Source organism: Canis lupus, chromosome 7 (genome assembly GCF_048164855.1).
Source record: "Canis lupus baileyi chromosome 7, mCanLup2.hap1, whole genome shotgun sequence".
NCBI lineage: Eukaryota > Metazoa > Chordata > Mammalia > Carnivora > Canidae > Canis > Canis lupus.
Window position 1 is genome coordinate 51,623,658 of NC_132844.1, and position 23,696 is coordinate 51,647,353.

General features: G+C 37.2%; 1 long non-coding RNA gene across 1 annotated transcript; it reads left to right on the forward strand.

Annotated features, from left to right (window-relative positions):
• The first annotated feature begins 6,243 nt into the window (after positions 1-6,243).
• On the forward strand, positions 6,244-20,075 carry LOC140636307 (uncharacterized). Its single transcript, XR_012033589.1, has 3 exons — positions 6,244-6,291; positions 18,107-18,187; positions 19,439-20,075. It is a non-coding gene; the product is annotated as an uncharacterized lncRNA (long non-coding RNA).
• The last annotated feature ends 3,621 nt before the right edge of the window (positions 20,076-23,696 follow it).

The window sequence follows — 23,696 nt, forward strand, 5'->3', positions numbered from 1 at the left end:
TGGGACTTATATTTGCATAATCCATCCTTAATAAGATGTTTATGATCACCATGCTTAGTTCATTAGCCTGAAGGTCTGTGCTTGTACCTATTATGAAAACTTCATTTCTGAAGCTTCATTTTTCTTCCTCTACCATCTCTATACAGGTACAAGTAACTGAGGTCCAATACCTACAGGCTGATTCCCCAGTGACTTATGAACCAGTCCACTCTCAGCCAACCATAGTAAGACCTCTATGTTCCCTATAGGACACCTGGAATCAGTGTTTTTTTCCTGTCGGCTAGGGATCTCAGACACTCCAGGCATAAATCTGTATTCTCACTGAACTGTCTAGATTTTTCTTATTCCTTGTCAATTTAGGACCTAACAACAACCTATAAATCTACAAAGATTTGAAATTATATGAAAAATATAAGCATATATACATTTTTCTGATAAAAGTCTTTAATCACACCATTAAATCAATGGTTCTCAAATTTAGTTTTTGTCAAAATCAGCTGGGAGACTTACTAAAACATGGATTACTGGGCCCTACCTCCAGAGTTTCTGATTTAGTAGATCTGATCTAAAAACTTCTTTTCAGGTGATTTTCTACATCCTTCTCAAAAACCAAGATTGAACAGAAACATAAAATGGTCATATTCTCTGTCCTTATCACCTCCATTTGTGCCCATTCACTCTTCTTTGTGAGAAGCCACTACCTAAGCAGAGCATAGTAGTTTTCATCAACTCAGATGTGTGAAACCCAAAAGAAAAGAAAACAAAACAACAGGCAAACCTGTGAAAAAACAAAAATAGTAATGGGGCACCATTTCTGTTGACTCCACCTTAACCTCAGACTCTGCCCCGCCCCCCTTCAGTAAGTCATTCTTTTATTACATTCAAAGGGAATTAAAGGCTGATGCTCTAATACTTTAGAGGAGAATCTGTAATCAAAGTGTAATGAAAGTTTTCTTGGTGGGCCTCAGGCTCCAAAAAAGGGAATGTCCCAGGAGTATCTTCCAAGACAAAGAATTTTCTCAATCTATGAATTTACTTATATGAAAAAAATTTTTTTGAAAGGTGTAAGTTAAATAACATTTATTTGAAATTGAGATTATCACAAGAAACTATGCTGTTTGACCACTATACAAATAATATCTGAACATTTTATTTCTGCCTATCTCTCTCCATGAAAAAGGAAATTGAAATTAATACAGATACTTCTCAGGTTTAGCACAACAACAAAAAGGTATTTTGTGAGACACAGGTGGCTCAGCAGTTAAGCATCTGCCTTTGCCTCCGAAATTCTGGGATCGAGTCCTGCATTGGGCTCCTGCATGGAAGCCTGCTTCTCCTCCCTCTGCCTGTGTCTCTGCCTCTCTCTGTGTCTCTCATGAATAAATAAATAAAATCTTTTTTAAAAATGTATTTTGTATTATTCCCCTGATTAAGGAGTTGCTTTTATTTCTAAATCCATAAACATATAAATAGAAAAATAATATTTAACTCAGGACACTGTGACTCACATTGAATTGATGGGAGGATGGCCAATAACCCTTAAACTTTTGTCTCTCCAACCCCACCTTGACCCCTTGCCACAGAACATTCTTTTGTAGGATGCCATTATAAGTAAATCCAGTTCCAAAGAAAATAAAACCTTCATCTATTCTTAGTCTTTTAATGAAACAACATCGTTGACACTTAGGGACCTTCTTGCAGCACTATGCAAGACCTCAGAAGTTGGGAAACTGCTGTTTCATGTTTATGATAGCATGCAAGCAGAGGTTCAAACTGAAAAAGTTCTGCACCTTTTCCTCAGGCTAGTAAGCCTGGAGCATGCATGTTGCTTTTTTTGTTTTTTTTTTTCTTTACTTGGATACTTGGACTACAGAGACAAACATGTTGCTTTTAAGAAAGATTGAGTTGCTAAGCAAGATAAAACTTACTTTACAACTTATTTTTTGAAGCCTACTCAGTACTAAGAGTACTAGAACAAATAAAATATCCATAATCTCAAAGAAAATTCACAGACACATACAAATAAATCAGGAGACAGGAACAATAAAATGATACTGACATAACTCAAAGGGGCCATAGACTAAAGGTAAAATGCAAAACTATAAAACTTCTAAATGACAGGATATATGTAGATACATTTATTTTTATCTAGATAAATATTTACATATGTAATCTAGATAGATCTAAGTGACCTTAAGTTTAGCAATGGTTTTTTGATACATTACCAAAAGTCCAACCCATGAGAAAAAAAAAATTGATCAATTGGACTTTATGAGAATTAAAAACAACTGATCTGCAAAAGAAACTGTTGAGAAAGAAAGAGCAAGTCACAAACTAGGAGACTTTATCAGATATGGTGTAAAACCTATCTGACAAAAGGCTTATGTCTAAAATGTACAAAGAAATATTAAACTCAGGAATGAGAAAACAAACAACTCAATTTAAAAATGAGCAAAAGATCTGAACAGATACCTCACCCAAAAGATGGCAAATAAGCATATGAAGCTGCTCTACATATGTCATCAGGGAATTGCAATTTAAAACAACTGAGATAAACACTGCACACTTATTAAAATGGCTAAAATCCAAAACAACGGTAACACCAAGTGCTGGTGAGGATGTGGAGCAACAGAATCTCTCATTCAATGCTGGTAGGAATGCAAAATGGTACCACCACTTTGGAAGATATTTTGGCAGTTTTCTTATAAAACTAAACATACTGTTACCATACAACTCGGCAGTTATATTCCTTGGTATTTACTCAAAGGGGCTGAAAACTTACGACCACACAAAAACTTTCTCATGTATGTTTATGATAGTTTTATTCAAAATTACCAAAATTTGGGAGCAACCAAGTTGTCTTTCAATAGGTGAATGGATAAATAAATTGTGGTACATCCAAACAATGGAATATTATTTAACCACAAAAAAATAAATTTGCAAGCCACAAAAAGACATGGAAAAACCTTAAATGCATATTGTTACGTTAAAGAAACAAATCTGAAAAGGCCACATACTATATGATTCCAACTATAGGACTTTCTGGAAAAGGCAAAACTATGAAGACAGTAAAAAGATCCGTGGTTACCAAGAATTCAGGAGGATGAGGAGAGGCACAAATACGTACAGCACAAGGACACTTTTTGGACAGCAAATGGCAAGATAAGCTTAAGAAGTAAGCCTTCTCACATAAGGGTCTTGAATATCATCTACAAATCAAGCTTCAGCATGCAGCATCAGAATCACCCAGAGAGCTTATTTATACTCAGATTTCTGAGACTCATCTTCCATTTCTGACTTACTAGGTCTGAGGTGGGGCCTGAGAATCCGCATTTCTAGCAATTCCCAAGAGATGCTGATATTACTGGTCTGGGGGACCTGGAGGAGTAGCTATTCAATCATTTTAAGTAGAGAATTAACACTTTTAGAATTGTATTTTAATTAGTTTCCTAAAGGCTATGTGGAAGGCATTCAACAGCCTCAGAAACAAAAACTTCATATTTAAAATAGATAAAAATATAGCTTCTCTGTTTCAAGAAGGAAGTACCAGAGTAGGGTATGGTTTTTTCAACTTGTAGGCTCTAGCATCTGTGAGACCTTGGCTAAGTTACAGAATGTGTTCAAACCTCAGATATTTCATCTATAAAATGGAAGTGGAATCTTGAAGGTGAAATAAGCTGAATAAACTATGACAGTTCACACATGAAAGATATTTTTATGTTTAGTATGATTGTAAAGAGGACTAGAGCACAAGTTCACCGCTCTGAGTTGCAACTTTCTTTTGCTTTTAATATAATTTATTTTAACATAACCATTCTTACAGGAATCCACTTATATTGCTTAGTATAGTGTAATTTAGTTAAAATTATCCAACACAATTTGCACCAAGGTTGTATGTGGTTTAAATTTTAAAAAGAAAAAAAAACATGACTTGCAATCTGGATTATTTTTCATCTTTCACAAATGTGCAAAAGATCCTCCTCTGAATGCTGCTAATGAAGGCAGCATGAATCCTGAGAAGTTTGATTTTAGATACTTCAGAAAAATAACATGTAACATTGTAAGAGCTTAAAATTGGAGCAACACAGCATTTTTGTAATGTTTTAATGTTAACTTACAGACATTCAATAACCATAGTATAGCCTTAAGATGGGGAAATGGTATGTTTACATGTGAGACAAGAATAATAAATGTGTACATTTGGTTACTATTTTACGTGGCTTCTAAATCTATACATGCTAAGAGTCAACCAGTTCCCTAAGTCTGAGTTAATACTATCTATAAGTCTGAAGGACATTTTGAAAAACTGAGATAAGTTTTAAACAATTCTAAAATTGAATAGTTTTAAGTATTTTTTAATTAAATGAATTAGACTGATTTGTACCAGATATATAGATTCAGACATTGAATGTGCTCAGTCTTTCAAGGTGCTGAAAATATTTTCTACATTGGACCATTAATCTTGATCACATTTTAGTAATACATAGAAAAAGTAGGTCTCGTCCTCCTTAAGTCTTATATGGAGAATAAGGCACTGAAAGTCTATACCTAAGGTCACCAAAGAAATCTGTTTTAGAATTGCCGCTGGATTCTGGGTTTCCCAAATCTTTTCTGGAGGACTTTATATTAGATTGCACTAATGACCTTATATAGAATTCATGTGGATTTTCAATGAGGAGGCATCTGGTCAACCAGAGTATTAAAAACCTTAACAAACATTTATAAGAAAACATGTAAGAAGATTATCAGCCTTTTCCTTGTTTTCCAATATAGTGACCCAAAAAGCCTCATTATTGTTTTATTTTATAGTTCCTTAAGAAATGCTGAGCACTTTTTTTCCATATAGGTATGGACCATTTTATCTTCTGTGCATTGCCTTTAAAAAAAAAAAGATTTTATTTATTTATTCACGAGAGACACACAGAGAGAGGCAGAGACAGAGGCAGAGGGAAAAGCAGGCTCCACGCAGGGAGCCCAATGTGGGGCTTGATCTCGGACCCTGGTATCACCCCCGAGCTAAAGGCAGATGCTGAACCACTGAAGCACCCAGGCATCACTGAACTGCCTTTTCTAATCCTTTGCTAATTTTTCTACTGTCATATCTTTTTTTATTATTATTAAGGACATTAACTCTTTGTTATAATTTTGAAAAGCTTTCTTTCCCCTCAGTTGATCTGCCATGAAACTCCTCTGTTAGGCTGTGTGTCTCATTATCTGTTCTCCTGCTATGTTGCCTGGTTCCTCGTCTCAAAATCCTTCAGGACTGGAAAGGGTGAGATTTTTCTATTATCCTTTTACCTGGCTGAGATCTCTCTTAAGGTGAAAATGCTGTGATCTGTCTCCAATTTTTGTCTCTGGATATGCTTTTTTCTTATAGCAAAATTCTATTCTGAATGTCAGATGCTATTAACTTTTTCAGTGTTTTCATTAAATTGATTATTTTAAAAATTCTTATAAATGTAATTATGCTGTCTTTCATTGTTCACAAATTTTTGAATATTCAAACCCATCTGTCTTTTCCTTCATAGATGTTCTGAGTTTTCTATTTTCATCAGAAGACCATACATAACTCAAAATTATAAAAATGTTTCAATAATTTTATTTGGTTTCTTATTTTTTATGTTTAGTTCCATAAACCATATGAATTTTGGAATCTAACTTTATTATTTTCTACATGGATGACCACTTGCCACAATATTATTTACTGAATCCAAACTACTGATTGTATCACAAACTAAATTTTCACTATACATTGATCTGTTTCTAGATTTATTCCCCTCGGTCTGCCATCTCTTGGTTAGCAATAGGTGGGAACGTTCTGAGTCACTTTTTCTTCTAGTTTGAGGTTTTATCTTTTGCCTGTTACATTCCATTTCACTATATATGAATATGGATATGTATGTATTCATATAAATATGTCTGTATATCTGTATCAGTCTTGCAAAATTTCTATGCATTTTCCTTCATCTTACTAGACTTAGAAGTGCTATTCAGATATTCCACTTGTTCTCACCTAGTATGAATGACTTCTTTCTTTTCTTTTCACTATATTTGATAGTGTTTTGCTTCCCTGAATCTACATTTTGATGTCTGGCTATCTCACTTTTCTGTCACTTAATGGATGAAGATTGTGGAGGGAAAAACAATTGCTCAGCTAAGAAACGGCTGTATACTCAGCATCTCTGGACTCTATTTTCTCTTCTGTGATGTCACCCACTGTCCTGTTCTAGGGTTCTTTCACCTAGAGAGTGGAGAGATGTGAAACAGCCTTCCCCTTGACTTCACTTTAGAGTAAGTGGCAGAGACCTAAGGACCCTAAAGCTAATGACTTTACTTAGAGACACGAAATCCACACTAGCCACTCTAGTTTATTCCTGTCAGTTTGTTCTATTTCATAACGAAAAAAACCCTCTGGTCAAGTTTCAACCAAGGAATGAATGCCTATCTGCCTTTGAGGTTGATGAAGGAGAAGAGGTGGACATATGGAGTAATATTATCTATATCTGAATCTTCAATCTGTCTCACTGATTTCCACCCCACCTGTCACTTCTGACTTTTGAATCTAGACGTTCTATGTGGTCTACTGGTTAATCAGCAATCTTCTGGGCCTATTTTAGTGTTTGATTTCCTTGACTTAGATTTATCATTAAATATTTACTTTGTTGGAGCCTCTTAATTGTTGTAGGTTTATACTTTTTTTAAAAAAAATCCCTTACCATTATTTTTTTTAGAGAGAGAAGAGAGAGTACATGCGCATGTGACCTGGGGTGGGAACGGGCAGAGGGAGAGAGAATCCCAAGCAGGCTCCAAGCCCAGTGTGGAGCCAGATACAGGGCTAGGTCCTATGCCCTTGTGATCATGACCTGAGACAAAATCAAGAGTCAGACACTTAACCAACTGAGCCACCCAAGCACTCCCTTTAGCCATCATTTTAATGGAGTCTGTGGAAGAAGAGTAGATAAAAGTTTGTACTCGATACACCACCTAAATTAAAATTATTTCTGTCTGGTTTACATGTCTTCCAGCACTCTGAGGATGTGCATGTGTGTGTGTGTGATTTCAGGGGATGAATCTGAGGGAAGAATAATGTGTGCTCAATCTACATCTTAATCTAGTCTCTCTCCTAAAGACTTCTTTCATTGTAAAGTAACCCTCAAGACCTGTATTTCCATGAATATGTTTTAGTGAATATTAGATTGCAACAAACACTCTTTCTTAGCCTCAGTCTGGATTCCAATCCCAGTGTTTTCCAGACTGAGTAAGTATTGGAAGAAGACTCTAGCACTTCCAGCACCCTGAAAGTTATTTAGCTCATAACCAGTCAATGCAAGTTCCCGATAGAGTTGGCAGTACATAGTATAGATAACAACATCCCCAGCAGGTAGCACACATTCCAAATCTAACTTTCCCCTAAACCTTCTTTTCCCACAACAACATCACTGAAGAGCCCAGAACCCCATTTTCTTGGTGCTATCATGACATAAAAGCTTGGAAAAGCCACTGGTAGTAGTACCTTCTTTATTCTACTCTAACTAACCTATCCCAAATCAGGGCTTCATGCTGTACCCAAATGCCAAATAGGCCTTTCTAAAGCTAAAGGTAATGCTGACCCATCCATCTAGTTCCAATAGAAATAGATGTTATTTTTTAGCTAGGGTAAAATTTGTACAGAACCACAAAATACCCTGAATAACAAAAGCAATTTTGAGAAAGAGGAAAGTTGGAGGCATTATGCCTCCTGATCTCAAACAATATCACAAAGCTACACTAATCCAAAGGTATGGTATTGGTGTAAAAACAGACACAAAAATCAATAGAACAGAAAGAAAGTCCAGAAAAAAACATACATATATATGGCCAATTAATTTACAGCAAAGGAAGCAAGAATATACAATGGAGAAAGGACAGTCTCTTCAATAAAGGGTTTTGGGAAAACTAGACAGCCACATGACAAAAGAATAAGACTGGGTCAATCTTACATCTTACACAAAAATCAACTCAAAATGAATTAAAGACTTTAATGTAAGACTTGAAATCATAAAAATTCTAGAAGAAAACATAGGTGGTAATCTCCTTGATATTGGTCTTGGCAATAATTTTTTGGATTTGACACCAAAAGCAAAGACAACAAAAGCAAAAATAAACAAATGGGACTACATCAAACTAAAAAGCTTCTGCACAGCAAAAGAACTTATCAACAAAATAAAAAGGTGACCTACTGAATGGGAGAAAATATTTCTAAATTATATACCTGAGAAGGGCTTAATATCAAAAATATATAAATAACTCATTCAACATAATAGGAAAAAAAAACAAACAATGCATTTTAAAAATGGGCTGAAGATAACACGAATGTGAGGAGCTTAGAGAGATGGCAGAGTAGGAGGATCCTGAATTTACTCTATCCCATGTTTACAACTAGATATCACGCATATCCAAGAAAATAAGTCAAAATCAACCTAAGAACTGACAGAACTAACTTAACAACTAAATATAGAGAAAAAACTACATCTGAAAGGTTGAGAAGGTCAGAAAAGTGAAGGGAGGCTGCCTGCAGCAGGGAGGGAGCTGTACACATGGAGAGGGCAGAGAAATGGGTGCTTGCACCAGGGAGCTTGCACAGGGAAGACTAATCCCCATAGCATTTAGCTTTAAAAACCAGAGGGGTTGAATTTCATGAGTTGGTATAACCAGTGGGACTTAGGGCCTGGAGCCTGACTCAGCACTGGGCAAGCAGACAGCTGGGTCACTGCCCTTAAAAAGATAGCAGCTTGTGCAGAGAGGCAACATAAAAAATGAAAGTTTACACAACAGTAGACAGATTTATTCATACTGATTTCAAAGCATATTGGAAGACTTCTCCAAAAATAAGGGAGCTGGCAGGTGCCACTTTCCTCCTCCCACCCTTCCCCTGCATAAACACAGGGCCATCTGCAAGAGGTGGGACTGCACTGACATTTGCTACCTAACCTGTTAGCAGTAAGCTCCACCCACAAGTTCTCCTGAGGACTCACACACTCCAAAGCCTGCTAGCCTCCGCCCAGGGCTCAGGAGTTTTGTTAAAGCCATCGGTAAGTGCCCCACACAGCCATCAGATGCACAGGTGCCATGTAGTGCCCAGCCACCAAGCCACATCCAGCCATTCACCCCAGTCACTGTGATGCAGTGGGCCTAGTTGAGCCCAGCACACTGTTCCCAGCCTCATCTCCCTGGCCATGTCCTCACACAGTCCTCAGCCACTACAGCACTTCAAGGGATCCAGCATAGGACTAGTAGCCCAGCATAAATGTTGCTAACACTGCCACCCTACTCCCAAGTTCCCCCATAGGTATGGCTCCTCAGACCCAACTTGTTTGGGTCTCACTATCACCACAGAGAGCAAGCAGAGCCCACAATAGGCAGAGAGTCAGGGCAGATGACTATACTGAAAGGAAAACAGACTCAAATCCAGCAGCAGGGCATAAGTAACATGCATAGGATATTCTCCTAAAGTGCCAAGTTATGGTGAACAGGGGACACTGCATTGCAGAGCACTCCGGACCTCTTCTTCAAGGGCAGGAGATATAGCTTTCTTAACACAGAGAAACAGACACAGAAAGGCAGACAAAATGAGAAGACAGATAAATTTATCCCAAATGAAAGAAAAGGACAAGGCCACAGCCAGAGATAAAAGCAAAACAGATATAAGTAATATGCCTGATAGAGAATTTAAATCATTGATCATAAGGATACTAATTGGACTTGAAAAAAAAGAGTGGAGGACATCAGTGAGACACTTAATTCAGAGATAAGGGACAACATAGTAAACATAGTACTCAATAAATTAAATGAAAAACATGCTTGACAAAATAAACAGCAGGTTGAAAGAAGCAGAGGAATAAATTAATGACCTAGAAGACAGAGTAATAGAAAGTAATCAAGCTAAACAAAAGAGAGAAAGAAGAATTATGCAAAAGAAGGATAGACCTAGGGAAGTCAGGGGCTCCATCACACATAACAACATTCATATTACAGGAGTCCCATAAGAAGAGAGAGAAAAGGAGGTAGAAATTTTATTTTAAAAAATAATAGCTGAAAACTTCCTGACTCTTGGGAAGGAAACATATATCCAGACAGATCCAGGAGACACAAAGAACCCCCATCAAAAATCAACAAAAGCAGATCCATACCAAGATATATTGTAATTAAATCAGCAAAATATAGTGATAAAGAAAAAATTTAAAAGCAGTAAGATGAAAGAAGACAATAACATACAATGGAAAAGCCATAGGGCTAGCAGGGGATTTTCAGCAGAAACATGGCAAGCCAGAAGGGAGTAGCATGATATATTCAAAGTGCTGTATGGGAAAAATCTGCAGCCAAGAATATTCTATCCAGCAAGGCTATCATTAAGAATAGAATGAGAGATAAAGAGTTTCCCAGAAAGTATAAAGTTCATGACCACTAAACCAATCCTGCAAGAAATACTAAAGAGGACACTTTGAGTGGAAAGGGATGACCAAAAGTGACAGTACAAAGGAAGGAAACACAAAATCAGTAAAAATGAGTGTTTCTGAAAAAATAAGTCAAGGAATTCACAAGATAAAAGGATGTAAAATATGACAACATTTATCAAAATGTGGGGAAGAGGTGAGTAAAGAAAATGTGGGGAAGAGAGGAGTAAAGAATAGGTTCAAATGTAAAAGACCATCAAGTTAGTACAGTTAATCAGGTTAATAATCAGAAGAGGTTATTTACAAGCCTAAGGGTAACAATAGATCAAAACGAATAATAAATATACAAAGAATAAAGAAATCCAAATATATCACTAAAGAAAATCAGCAAACCATGAAAGAGAGAAAGACCAGAAAAAAATCAGAGAAAATCTTCAGAGACAACAACAAAACAAAAATAAAATGACAATAAATACATATCTATCCATAATTACTTTGGATGTAAATGGACCAGATGCTATAATTAAAAGCCATAGGGTGACAGACTATAGTAAAAAAAACAAGACCCACTTATATGCTACCTATGAGAGACTCATTTTACATCTAAAGATACCTACAAATTGTAAGTGAAGGAAGTGAAAAGCATCTATTACAACATGAAAGCTGGAGTAGCAATACTTATATTGGACAAAATAGACTTTAAAACAAAGACCGTAACATGGGACAAAGAAGGACAATACATAAAAATAAAAGGGAAATTCCAATAAGAATATATAACAATTGTAAATATTTATACACCCAACACAGGACCACTAAAATACCTAAAACAATTAATAACAAACACAAAGAAACTAATCGATAATAATATAGTAATAGTAAAGGACTTTAACACCTCACTTACATCAATGGACAGGTCATCTAAACAGAAAATCAACAAGGAAACAATGCTTTAAATGACACTGGAATGGATGAATTTAACAGATAAATTCAGAACATTGCATCCTAAAACAGCAGAATATACATCCTTTTCAAATACACATGGAACATTCTCCAGAAAAGATCATGTTAGTCTGCAATACAAGCCTCAATAAATTCAAGAAGATCGAAGTCATATCATGCATCTTTTCTGACTGCAATGCTCTGAAATTAACTGTAAGAAAACTGTAAGAAACAACTGTAAAAAAATCAACTGTAAGAAAACACCACAAATACATGGAGGTTAAACAACATGCTACTAAACAATGAATGAGTCAACCAGGAAGTAAAATAAAACATTTAAAAAGTCCATGAAAAAAAGAGAAAATAAAGAAAAACAATGGTCCAAAGCCTTTGGGATGCAGCAAAAGCAATTCTAAGAGGAAAGTTCAGAGCAATACAGGACTACCTCAAGAAGCAATAAAAATCTCAAATAAATAACCAAGCCCCTAACACCAAAAGGAGCTAGAAAAAGAGCAACAACAAACCCTGAAACCAACAAAAGGAAGGAAATAATAAAAATTAAAGCAGAAATAAATGATATAAAGGACACAAACATAATGAATCGAAGGGGCACATGCACCCCAATATTTATAGCAGTGATGTCCACAATAGCCAAACTGTGGAAAGAGCCCAGATGTCCACTGACAGATGAATGGATAGAGAAGATGTGGTATACATATAAAATGGAATATTACTCAGACATCAAAAAGAATGAAATCTTGCCATTTGCAATGACTTGGGTGGAACTAGAGGGTATTATGCTAAGTGAAATAATTCAGAAAAAGACAAATACCATATGATTTCATTCATATGTGGAATATTAAGAAACAAAACATAATCAAAGAGGTGAGGGATGCCTGGGTGGCTCACTGGTTGAGCATCTGCCTTTAGCTCAGGTCATGATCCCAGGGTCTTAGAATCAAGCCCCACATCAGCCTCTCTGCAGGGAGCCTGCTTCTCCCTCTGTGTATGTCTCTGCCTGTCTCTCTATCTCTCATGAATAAATAAATAAAATCTTTTTTAAAAAGAGAGAGAGAGGTGAAAGACCTGCACTCTGAAAACCATAAAACACTGATGAAAGAAATTGAAGATGACACAAAGAAAGGAAAGACATTCTATGCTCATGGATTGGAAGAATAAATGTTGTTAAAATGTCTATACTACCTATCCAAAACAATCGACACATGTAATGCAACCCTTATCAAAATACCAACAACTTTTTTCACAGAACTAGAATGAACAATCCTATAATTTGTATGGAACCACAAAAGGCCTCGAATAGCCAAAGCAATCCTGAGAAAGAAAAGTAAAGCTGGAGTCATCACAGTTCTGGACTTCAATCTATATTACAAAGCTGTAGTGATTAAAACAGTATGATAATGGCACAAAAACTGACACATAAATCAATGGAACAGAAGAGAAGGCCCAGTAATAAACTCACAACTATATGGTCAACTAATCTTCCACCAAGTAGGAAAGAATATCCAATGGAAAAGTCTCTTCAACAAATGATATTGGGAAAACCGGACAGCAATATGCAAAAGAAAGAAAATGAATTAAAGACCTAAGTGTGAGACCTGAAATCATAGAGCTCCTAAAATAAAACTTAGGTAGTAATCTCCTGGACATCAGCCTTAACAACATTTGTCTCCTCAGGAAAGGGAAATGAAAGCAAAAATAAACTGTTGAAATTAAATCAGGCTAACACCATCTCAGACAATTCTCCCATGATGACTGCTCTATGACCTTCTGAAGCCTTCTTGAGCACAACCTCATTCACATTCTTTCCTTTTTGCCTAACCACACACATAATCACTGTTAGGTACAATCTTGGGGCATAAGACTACCAGGAAAATGCTGTTTTTGTGGCTTTATGAAAACGCCATTGCCCTCCATTGAAGGAGAAGGAGAAGGAAAAGAGAAAACAACTAAGCCACAGGTGACCTCTTACCAGGGCTGGATATCCCATTGCCCAAGAGATTAGGAGTGGGGCCAAGGTTGCCTCTATGTGGCAACCATGGGGGCAGTCAGAGGTCCCACATAGAGCTCACAGTTTAGTGTTTGCAATAATAATAATAATAATAATAATAATAATAATAATAAGCAAAAATGTATGGTCTTAGTGGATACTGCAGCAGAAAGCACTCTCATTCATGGTAATCCAGAATGGTACTCAGGGACATTGGCAGCCATGAGTGGTGATGGAGGAAAAACCATAAGGGAAAAGCACATAGTACTGTACTTGGGAATAGGTAAAAGCCCATCTGCCTCTTATGAGATTTTTACTTTCCAAATACCTGAAAATATATCAGGCATAGATATTCTCTTGGGGAAAATTCTACAAACCTCTGTAGGAATTTCACCTTTGAGATAGGGTAATTAAAGCTTCCTAAGGGGAAATGCAAATGGAATCCTATGTTATTCCTTTTCCTGCACCAGGCAGTAAGTGTAATGCATTACCAGTTGCCAAGAGGATTTAAGGAAGGATCTGTCACTATATAGGAATTACTAAAAGTAAAAATAATCAGGCAAGCATAAAGTTCCTATAATAGCTTGTGTGTCTTGTGAAAAAACTGGACAGCACCTAGAGAATGACCACTGATTATGGAGAAGTGATTATGGTTGTTCCTGAAATACACTCTGCTGTCCCTAATATCACCCAAATCATTGAACAAATACTACATGGTTTTGGATTTAGCCAACATTTTATTTAGTATTCTTTTGCATCCTGAATCACAAGACCAATTCATTTTTGTATGGTGTGGTCCATAGTGGACATTCCAGGTGTTGCCACAAGTTTATTTACATAGCACCCCTATCTGCCATAGTATAATTGCCCATGGTTTGTCTTTATACCCACCCACCACCCGCAGTTAAGAGGTTTCCATTATATTGATGATTTGATGCTAAACTCTGAAGACTTGTCTCTATTATATATTACTTGAATGGCCTGATTTCATTTGAAAAAGTGAGGATGGGAAGTTTTTAGGGATTACTTGGTCAGGTAAGACACATCTTATATCAGGCTCTGTGATTGACTAGATCCAACAATTTCTCATTCCTAACACAGTGAAGCAACTATAAGTTTCAGGTGTACTGGTGTAGTAGTCAACCTTTATCTCACATCTAGCACAATGCCTGAACCCTCTATACCTTCTGGTAAAAAAGGGAACACAATGGCATTGAGTAGAACAACATCAAGCTGCCTTTGATCAAACTCAGATATCAGTTGTTCCAGCATAGACCTTAGGAACACTTTCATCTGGTATCCCCAAGACCCCAGATGACAGTTAAGTGGCCCTAAATATGACACCAGATGGAATAAGTTGGGCAATGTGGTAGACAGCATGGGAAGAGAACCCAATTGGACTTTTGGTCACAACTCTGGAAGGGAGCAGAGATATGATATTCTCCTACTGAGCAACAAGTTTGGGGGGGGTCTATAAGGCCCTTCAATAAATGTAGGCTTTAATGACCACTCTTTTGGTAATTGTCCAGACTGGGTTGCCTATAAAAGTATGGACAGCTAATATATTCACAAGACGCTAGTGCCATAGCACAAGCCCCTATATTACAAAAATGCTTACATAGAACCAGGGAGTATTCTCTCCATTAGTCCATTGGAAGCATGCTATTTTGGGGCCAGTGAAATATGAAATCTTTCATTCTTCCCCAGAACCTCCCATGGAGACCTCCTCACAAGTAAAGAAAGACGCATATCCTATTCCTGAAGATTCTTCAGTAGAGGGAATCTTTAATCATTGGACTGTGGTAGCAATCCAACCTCAGACTCTCTGGGTTGAAACTGGAGACCATAAAAGCAGCTAGTGGGCTGGATTAAGGGCTTACTGGATGTTGTGCATACTTAAACCTTGGCCCCTTAACTTCTGCAGTTAGCCTGTCTAGAAAGGTTTGACAACCTAGATGGCCCAAAAGTCTTGGGACAACTGCTAAGTTTTACAGAAGCCATTATGGAAAGCAGAATTATGGAAAGATATATGCCTCTCTTACTATTCTTCACGTCTCAGCACATTGACCTGTCTTACCTCCTGGGAATAGTGAGGCAGACACCCCAGCAAAGATCAGGGTTCTTAGACCTGTACAAAGTTCAGAACTGGCTTTATGGGTTCATAAGCACAGTGGACATCACAGTGCTAATATGGGTTGGAACACAGCAAAGGAAGCTGCATGCCCTTCCATATATTGACATCCTAGCAGCTGCCAGCAAGTACTTGATCTCCCTTCTGAAACTTAGAAGGATTTCACATATCACGGGATGCAATTGCTGTGCAATCCAATCATAAAATCTTAAAAAAAAAAGAGGGAAGCCACTAATGTCATCTTAATAGATGGAGAGGATCTCCCCAGAGAAGTACCTACTAAGCATTATTCTTTCATCCTTAGTCTGCTCCTCCTCTCTTTTTCTGGTGAAGGAAACCTTTCTCTGCAATGGGCACAGACCTATGTGCAATGAGATTCATGCTAGATATGTCATTTGCTCCTTTCATTTAAGTTACCTTTTTCAAAGTTATGCTGGTGGGTGTCACTCCTACAGGGAAATGATCTCAGGCCCACTTTGAGCCAGTGGTTGAAGCCAGTTTAGAACTGGAAACCACAATGCCAAAAAAATATTACTCATTCTGTTTTGTCATCAGTATAGATCTTTTTTCCTATTACTGTCTGTACTACTGCTCTGGCTTATCCCTTCAATACCATCTGGCAAAAAACCTGCCCAAAGAGACCCTTACTGATGACTCAGGGGACATCATGAAAGAGATAGGTGCATGAGATTGTAAGAGCCAGAATTGAGGGGTGCGGTGTGTGCACCAGATAATGCCATTTTGGACAAATCTGCCATGATGACCTGAAGCCTTCTGGAGCATACCCCTTTCCCCCCATCTTTTCTTTTTGTCCAACCATACATGTAATAACCCTTAAGCATACCCTTCACTCACAATATCCCTGATCAGCTCTGGAGATAGGACTACATTTCCTCCCAAGTGGTCTACCAGCACATACTCCCTGGCCTCTAGGGCTATAAAAGAGGTCTTATGGGAGACAGGGCTGCAGAGATCTACTTGTCTTGCAACCACTTGAGACATGACTTTTCTGTTCCTAAGTGTCTACTAAGCCATTTCTCATCAAGCTGGACTTGACAGCTTTTTTCTTTAGTCTTACTGTTCTTTTGATCTTTCAAGGTAGTTTTATAAATACTTTCATGGAATGGGACTATACCAAAATAAAAATCTTTCAGCACAGCAAAGAAAACTATCAACTAAACAAAAAGGCCATCTAATAAACAAGATATTTGCAAATTATATATTTCATAGGGAGTTACTATGTAAAATGCATAAAGAATTTATATAAGTCAACACATACAAGAAAAATCCAATTTAAAAATGAGCAGAGGACCTGAATAGACATGTCTGAAGAGGACATAGAGATGGCCAGGAGACATATGAAATGATGCCCAACATGACTAATCATCAGGGAATACAGATCAAAATCACAATGAGACATTACCTTACCCCTGTCCAAATGGCTAGTACCAAAAAGAAAGAATAACAAGTGCTGGCAAGGATGTGGAGCAAACGGAACCCTCACGCACTGTTGGTAAGAATGTATTGGTGCAGTCACTATGGAAAACAGTGTAGAGGTTCCTCAAAAAAATAAAAATATGATCCAGTAATTCCACTACTAGGTATTTACCCAAAGAAAATAAAAACACTAATTTGAAAAGATACCTGTACCCTTATGTTTATTACAGCATTACTTATAATATCCAAGATATGAAAACAACCAATGTCCATTGATAAATGAATGGATAAAGATGTGGTACACACACACACACACACACACACACACACACACACACACTGGAAGATTACTCAGCCATAAAAAAGAATGAGATGTTGCCATTTGTAACAATATGGATGCACCTAGAAGGTATTATGCTAAGCGAAATAAGTCAGAGAAAGACAAATATCATATGAATTCACTTAAATGTAGAACCAGAAACAACTCCAAATGAAGAAATAAGCAGCAGCAACAACAAAACCCTTAGAGTCTTAAATACAGAGAAGAAACTGGTAATCACCAGGAAGGAGATGGGTGGAGGGATGGGAAAAATAGATAAAGGTCAAGAGATACAAACTTCCAGTTATAAAATAAATATATCACAAAGCTGAAAAGTATAGCATAGGGAATATAGTCAATAATGTTGTAATAACATGATAATAGATGGTGACTACACTTACCATGGTGAGCACTGAGTAATGCACAGAATAGCTGAATCAATATTTGTACACCTGAAACTAATACATTATTGTATTTTAATTATACTTCAATAAAAACTAAATGTATTACTTTCAATCTCATTTCCCCAAGATACAGGTCTTCCTTTAATTACGGGGGGATTACATCCAGATAAACTGACCATAAGTTGAAAATATTTTAAGTCAAAAGTGTGTTTAAAATGCCTAACACACAAGATACGATAGCTTAGCTTAATTGTGCTCAGAACATTTACATTAGCCCACAGTTAGGTAAAATCATCTAAAACAAAGCCTATTTTATAATAGAATTAAGTATCTCACATAATACACTGAATATTATACTAAGTGAAAAATAGAATAGGAGTTTTAGGAGTACAGAATTATTATAAATATATTAGTTGTTTACTCTTGTGATTACAGGACTGACTTGGATCTATGGCTTGCTGCTACCGCCCAGCATCACAAGGGAGTATCATGCTGCATTTAGCTCACCTGGAAAAGGTCAAAATTCAAATTCCAAATATAGTTCCTATTGAGTGGGTATTGCAAAGTCAAAAAAATCTTAAATCAACCATTGTAAGTTAAGGGCTGTCTGTAGTTGTTAATACTTTATTTTTTTTCTAATTTTTTTACACATTTTTAAACAAAATTGGAACCATTTTACACACATATACACACATATGTAAAAACTGCATTGTGCTCTTACAATACCTTAATATTATACCATGAATATCTTAAAATGTCATTAAATATGTTTGAAAGGTATTAATTAAAATTTTTTAATAACAACTGTAATTATGGAACTCAAAACAAAATAAAATTATGTGCATATTAAGAAGCCTCACCCCATTTTGATCTACCCACCTACCCACCACCATTCCCATCACCACCACCATCTTTACCACCATCACCACTGTTACTGCTACCATCATCACCAACCCCCTCTCTGCACTTTAGAGTAACCATTTCAGTAAGTGATTCTTTTACTTTGGGGCATGCGGGGTATTTTCAATATTTTTACCACCATAAACAGTATTTATGACAATTTTTTTACAGTATGGTCATGACTTGGCAGAGTTTCATGACATTTTATTCACTATATTCTATTTTTCTGCCAAATACCAAAGAAGAGATATATCCATTAATTTGTATTTTCATGTCTCATGACCAAAATCATGAAGCTAAAGTATTCCTTAGAATTAGTCTAGTTTAGTTCAATCCTCTCACTTAATGGAAGTAGGAGAGTGAAACACAGTGTGTGACTTGCCCAAGAATACATAGAGTTAGCAGGGAGACAGGGATAGAAACCAGGACAGTCTGGCTTCACTACCTGCTTCACCACTGCTCCCCAACCACCAAGACTGATTCTCTGGTAGGTATGACTGACTGGGATAGTATCCCCCCCTTCTCCCATCAATAGTCCCATATATCACTCTTCAGTCTACATGCTTGGTTGATGTAGACAACTTTCCCAGAAAGAAAGAATTCTTAAAGTGAAAAGTGCCTGCATTTCTCTGCTAGAACATCCTGGGTGAACCATCTTCAGGGTAAATATCAGGTACGTAAATAAGTAAGAAACAAAGTGAAAACTGAGAAAATAAGAAGGGAGATGTTTCCAAAGCTTCAGCATTTCCTCTAAGTCAGGCAGCAGAATCCAGCCAGCTGCAAAGGCAAGAGACAATCTATGAAACTGGATTCCACCTAAGCTCCTTGGACATCCTCCCTTTAATTGTTCTTTTTTTTTTTTTAAAGGCAATATGGAAAATTCCCTGGGACTTAGAAGCCTTTAATTCAGCAATATGTGTCTGAGAATTTATTTCCAGATAGTATACAGATAAGTGCACAACATGTATGTAAAATGATTTTCATTGCCTCCTTACTTATTATAATGAAAACTAGAAAATAAACTATATTTCCTCACTATAAGTCTTATTTGCCTCCATAGGTTCTCTCAGCCTTACCTATGCTTTAGACCCACTTTGCTTTCTTTACTTTAGCTATTGCCTATGGCTGACCTATTCTGCGTAGACCCATAAAAGTCCACCTGCTAAGACCAATCAGCCACATTCACAGTCTCTGGCTCTTTCTGACACTTCAAATGGAGAATTGCGCTACAGAATAGATCTGGCTTGGCAAGTAGCTGCCAAAGATGCTGAGTGATGAGCCAGCATGTGAGAGGGTAAACTTTCATGTGAGGAAAACTTTTACCAATGGAAAAGAAAAGAAAGGGAACTGGCAGTCAAATTCCTTCTCCCTTCCTCCAAAAACTGTTCTGAGGTATGATTTCGTATAGTCTTTCTGGGTATGTGTTGCATAATCAGACAAGTATACCTGTGGAGAAACAGGTCTTAAAAATTGAAGTCGTTGGGTGCCTGAGTGGTTCAGTTGGTTAAGCATCTGCCTTCAGCTCAGGTCATGATCCCGGGCTCCTGCTCAGCAGGGAGTTTGCTTCTCTCTTGCCCTCTACTCCTCTCCCCTGCTCATGCTCTCTCTCTCTCTCAAATAAATAAATAAAATGTTTTAAAAAAATTGAAGTCATCAACAGTAGCAACTCAAAATGATGATGTATCCCTATATTTGCTAATTTGGAAAGAGTTCCAAGTCATATTTTTGAAGGGACATTAACCCTCCAAAATGAACCTAGAAGGTATAATGCTAGGTTGTTTCTAGATAGTAAGATTTCAGACATTTCTTGTTCTATTTTTTAACCATCATGGATTATTATTACAGGTTTTTTTTAAAGATTGATTGATTGACTTATGAGAGAGAGAGCACAAGTGAGAAGAGGAACAGACAGAGAGAGAGAGAGAGGACAAGCAGACTCTAGGCTGAGCACAGGGGCTCAATCCTACAACCCTGAAATCATGACCTGAGATCATGACCTGACCCAAAACCACATATCCAGCACCCATCCAGATGAGCCACCCAGGTGCCCCTATTGTTATGGTTTTTATAAAAAGTATGCATTAAACTTGTAAAGAGAATAATTTCTGAGAGTATAATTTTTACACTAAAACATTAACAAAATTTTCAACACTATATAATTTGTTCTAATGAATAAATTTTAAGTATAAATATCTTATCAATGTTAAGTCTACATGGAAGTAACTTTTACATGTGTAAATAAATATATAATATATAAAGCAAACCATTTTGAATGGAACTTTTATCTAATCAATGTTTTAATTAGGCTATCTACTGATAAATCACTTTACTCAGTGTCCAGTTTCAGAAATGCCATTTAATAATTGTCTATTTATAAAGAACAACAGTTCTTTCATGACAGTCAAATATTTTTGGCTTGTAGCCCTGTAGACAGACTTCACTGTACTATTTATAACTGTCCACACAAATTGGTCATAAAAGGATGGTATTTGGGATTAGTTCAGTCAGTTCCCTGCAGAATTCAATAATAAACCTGTAGCTAAACTTAGAAATGCTATTTTATTATTTACATGTGAAGTCGGCTTTTTTCCATTTATGGTATATCAGCTGATTTAAATAAGCAACTTATATTCAGTAAAGCTTTTCGTTCAAGTGTGCAACCTAAATGGAAAAATTTTAAGCCATATAAAAGCATACTAAAAAATAAAGATGCTGCCAAATTTCAGATCCAAATAAATTATGAAATAGGATTCTAAATTCAGAAATGATACTAATGTACAGAGATAGTATGACAAAGGTTAGTTACAGAAAGAACCATAATCAACTCTGAAATATCACTTCTGGTGGAGAAGAGAAGATGAAGATTAAAAGCAATGGCTAAGTAAAAAGATGTCAACTTCTAACACACATGTCCCATGCCTGGTGAGATATGTAATTTAAAGGTTGTGTTGATAACACTGTGAAACAAGAGTAAAGAAAATAGTCATTATTTTAAACCTACGCCAATGAAATTACCAGCACCCCCTCATTCTCCTTCTAACTGGATGGATTCCATAGTTTCTTGCACATTTTTCTCACAGGTAAAGTTCTCTGAAGACAAGGCATGTAACACATATGGTCTGTTCTGTATTGTCCTCCAGCTCCAACTCTGGCCCAATAGTGACAATACTAAGAAAATGCCCTCCATTTGCCACGGCTCTCCCCAGTCCTTCCTCACTTCTCATGCTAGGAGTTGAACTTTCATTAACTGTAAGATATATTCTTCCTCTTGCTATTACTAATATCAGTTTAGTCCCTTATAAGGACATTTTGCTGCCCTTCTGAGAGAAAAATTGTTTTTCAATAAGCATGTCAACACTTTTGTAAGGCCTCAGGCAAAAACATGTTTCCATTTTGCTTGTCTGCACCTGGAGCCACTAGACAGCTCTCCCTAATTTTTCTTCCCATTCCATCTTCAGCATTTTATATGATGCTGTGTCACACACCCATCTATGCATTTAACAAGGAATTTTCAGTGTACACTGGACTCAGGCACTGTGCTCACTTCTGGAAATTTCGGGCCTCCTGGAGCTCTTCTTCTAGTGAAGGAGTGGGCATGGATCAAATTATCACCAAATGCATAATAATAAACTCTGGTAAGTGTTGTGAAGAAACGTTCCAAAAAGCTAATAGAGCATATAATGAAAATAGTGATCCATTTTTGCAGAACCAAAGGCATGTTCCGAGGAAGGCTTCCCTAAGTAAGTAACATTCATGCTGATATCCGGAGGAGTTTTCTAGGCAAAAGAAGGACTGTGCCAGGCAGAAAGAAGAGGTTGTGTCAATTCATGGTACATTCAGTGAATGAAAAAATTTTGGTGTACCAGAGCTTACATAAATTTGGAAGGTTGGAGGGTGCCTAAATTCTACAAATTCTGGCCAGGTCATGTAGGCACAAAGCCATTTACCACCATCCTCACTTTCTCTAGTATCTCAGTTCTGGAGCTGTCCCTTGTAACATGCTCCTGTGTTCTCCCTTCCAAGGGTACCACCTAAGAGGATTTACATATACAGAACCTACAGTGTCCCAGCCAGACATCATGGTGACCATAAAATGAACTTACTCCTGCTATAGTACATTGTATGCAACTTTATAGATTATAAAGTGTAACCAGTGAGGATCCTAGGCTGGCAAGAATGAAGAGTTATTTTCATGTGCAAGCCAGGAGAGAGATGAGAAAAGAGAAGTTTCTAGAATCTGATTAGATAAATTCTGTGGGGATCCCTGGGTGGCGCAGTGGTTTAGCGCCTGCCTTTGGCCCAGGGCGCGATCCTGGAGACCCGGGATCGAATCCCACGTCAGGCTCCCGGTGCATGGAGCCTGCTTCTCCCTCTGCCTGTGTCTCTGCCTTTCTCTCTCTCTCTCTGTGACTATCATAAATAAATAAAAATTAAAAAAAAAAAAAAAAGATAAATTCTGTGGAGAGCACTCGACAAAAGATACTACCTTTGATAAATGTGTCTTGTGTATCCTTCAGATAGGCTACTGGGGAAGAAGGTGTTCAACCTCTCTCTTCTCCCACTCTCTGATCTCTTGTCACTGCTGGAACCCCACCAAAGCCATACACGTGGGTCATCTTCCCAAAACATAGAGCAGAATGGAGGATAGGCAAATGAGATAACCTAGTTGGGGTGGGTTAAAGCATAGTGCCCAGTTTCAAATCTTAGGTGAGCCATTTAGAAAGTGTGTGACCTCAGGAATATTAGCCCATCTCCAGATACCTTGATTTCCTCATCTTTAAAATGAAAGTGATGACAATTACACGTTGGTTTGTTTCAAGGGTTCGTAAAGTGTTCAGACTAGTGCCTGACATGTGTTCAGTACCTCTAAGTGTTCTTAATATCCTGCTTTATAGGAAAAACTGAAGTTCAGACAAGGTAAGTGACTTCCTCAACCTCCTATTGTCTGAAGGGACACAATGAAAGCCAGAATCCAGGCCTTTAATCTCTGCCTTCACCTATCTCTTTCACTCTCTTCTCCAGAATTGAAAACATAACTACCAAACTGACTAAAATTTAACTCAGTAAGGTATTCTGAAATCTCGTCTCTATTCATTTTCAGAATATTCACATCTCCCTCCCCCCA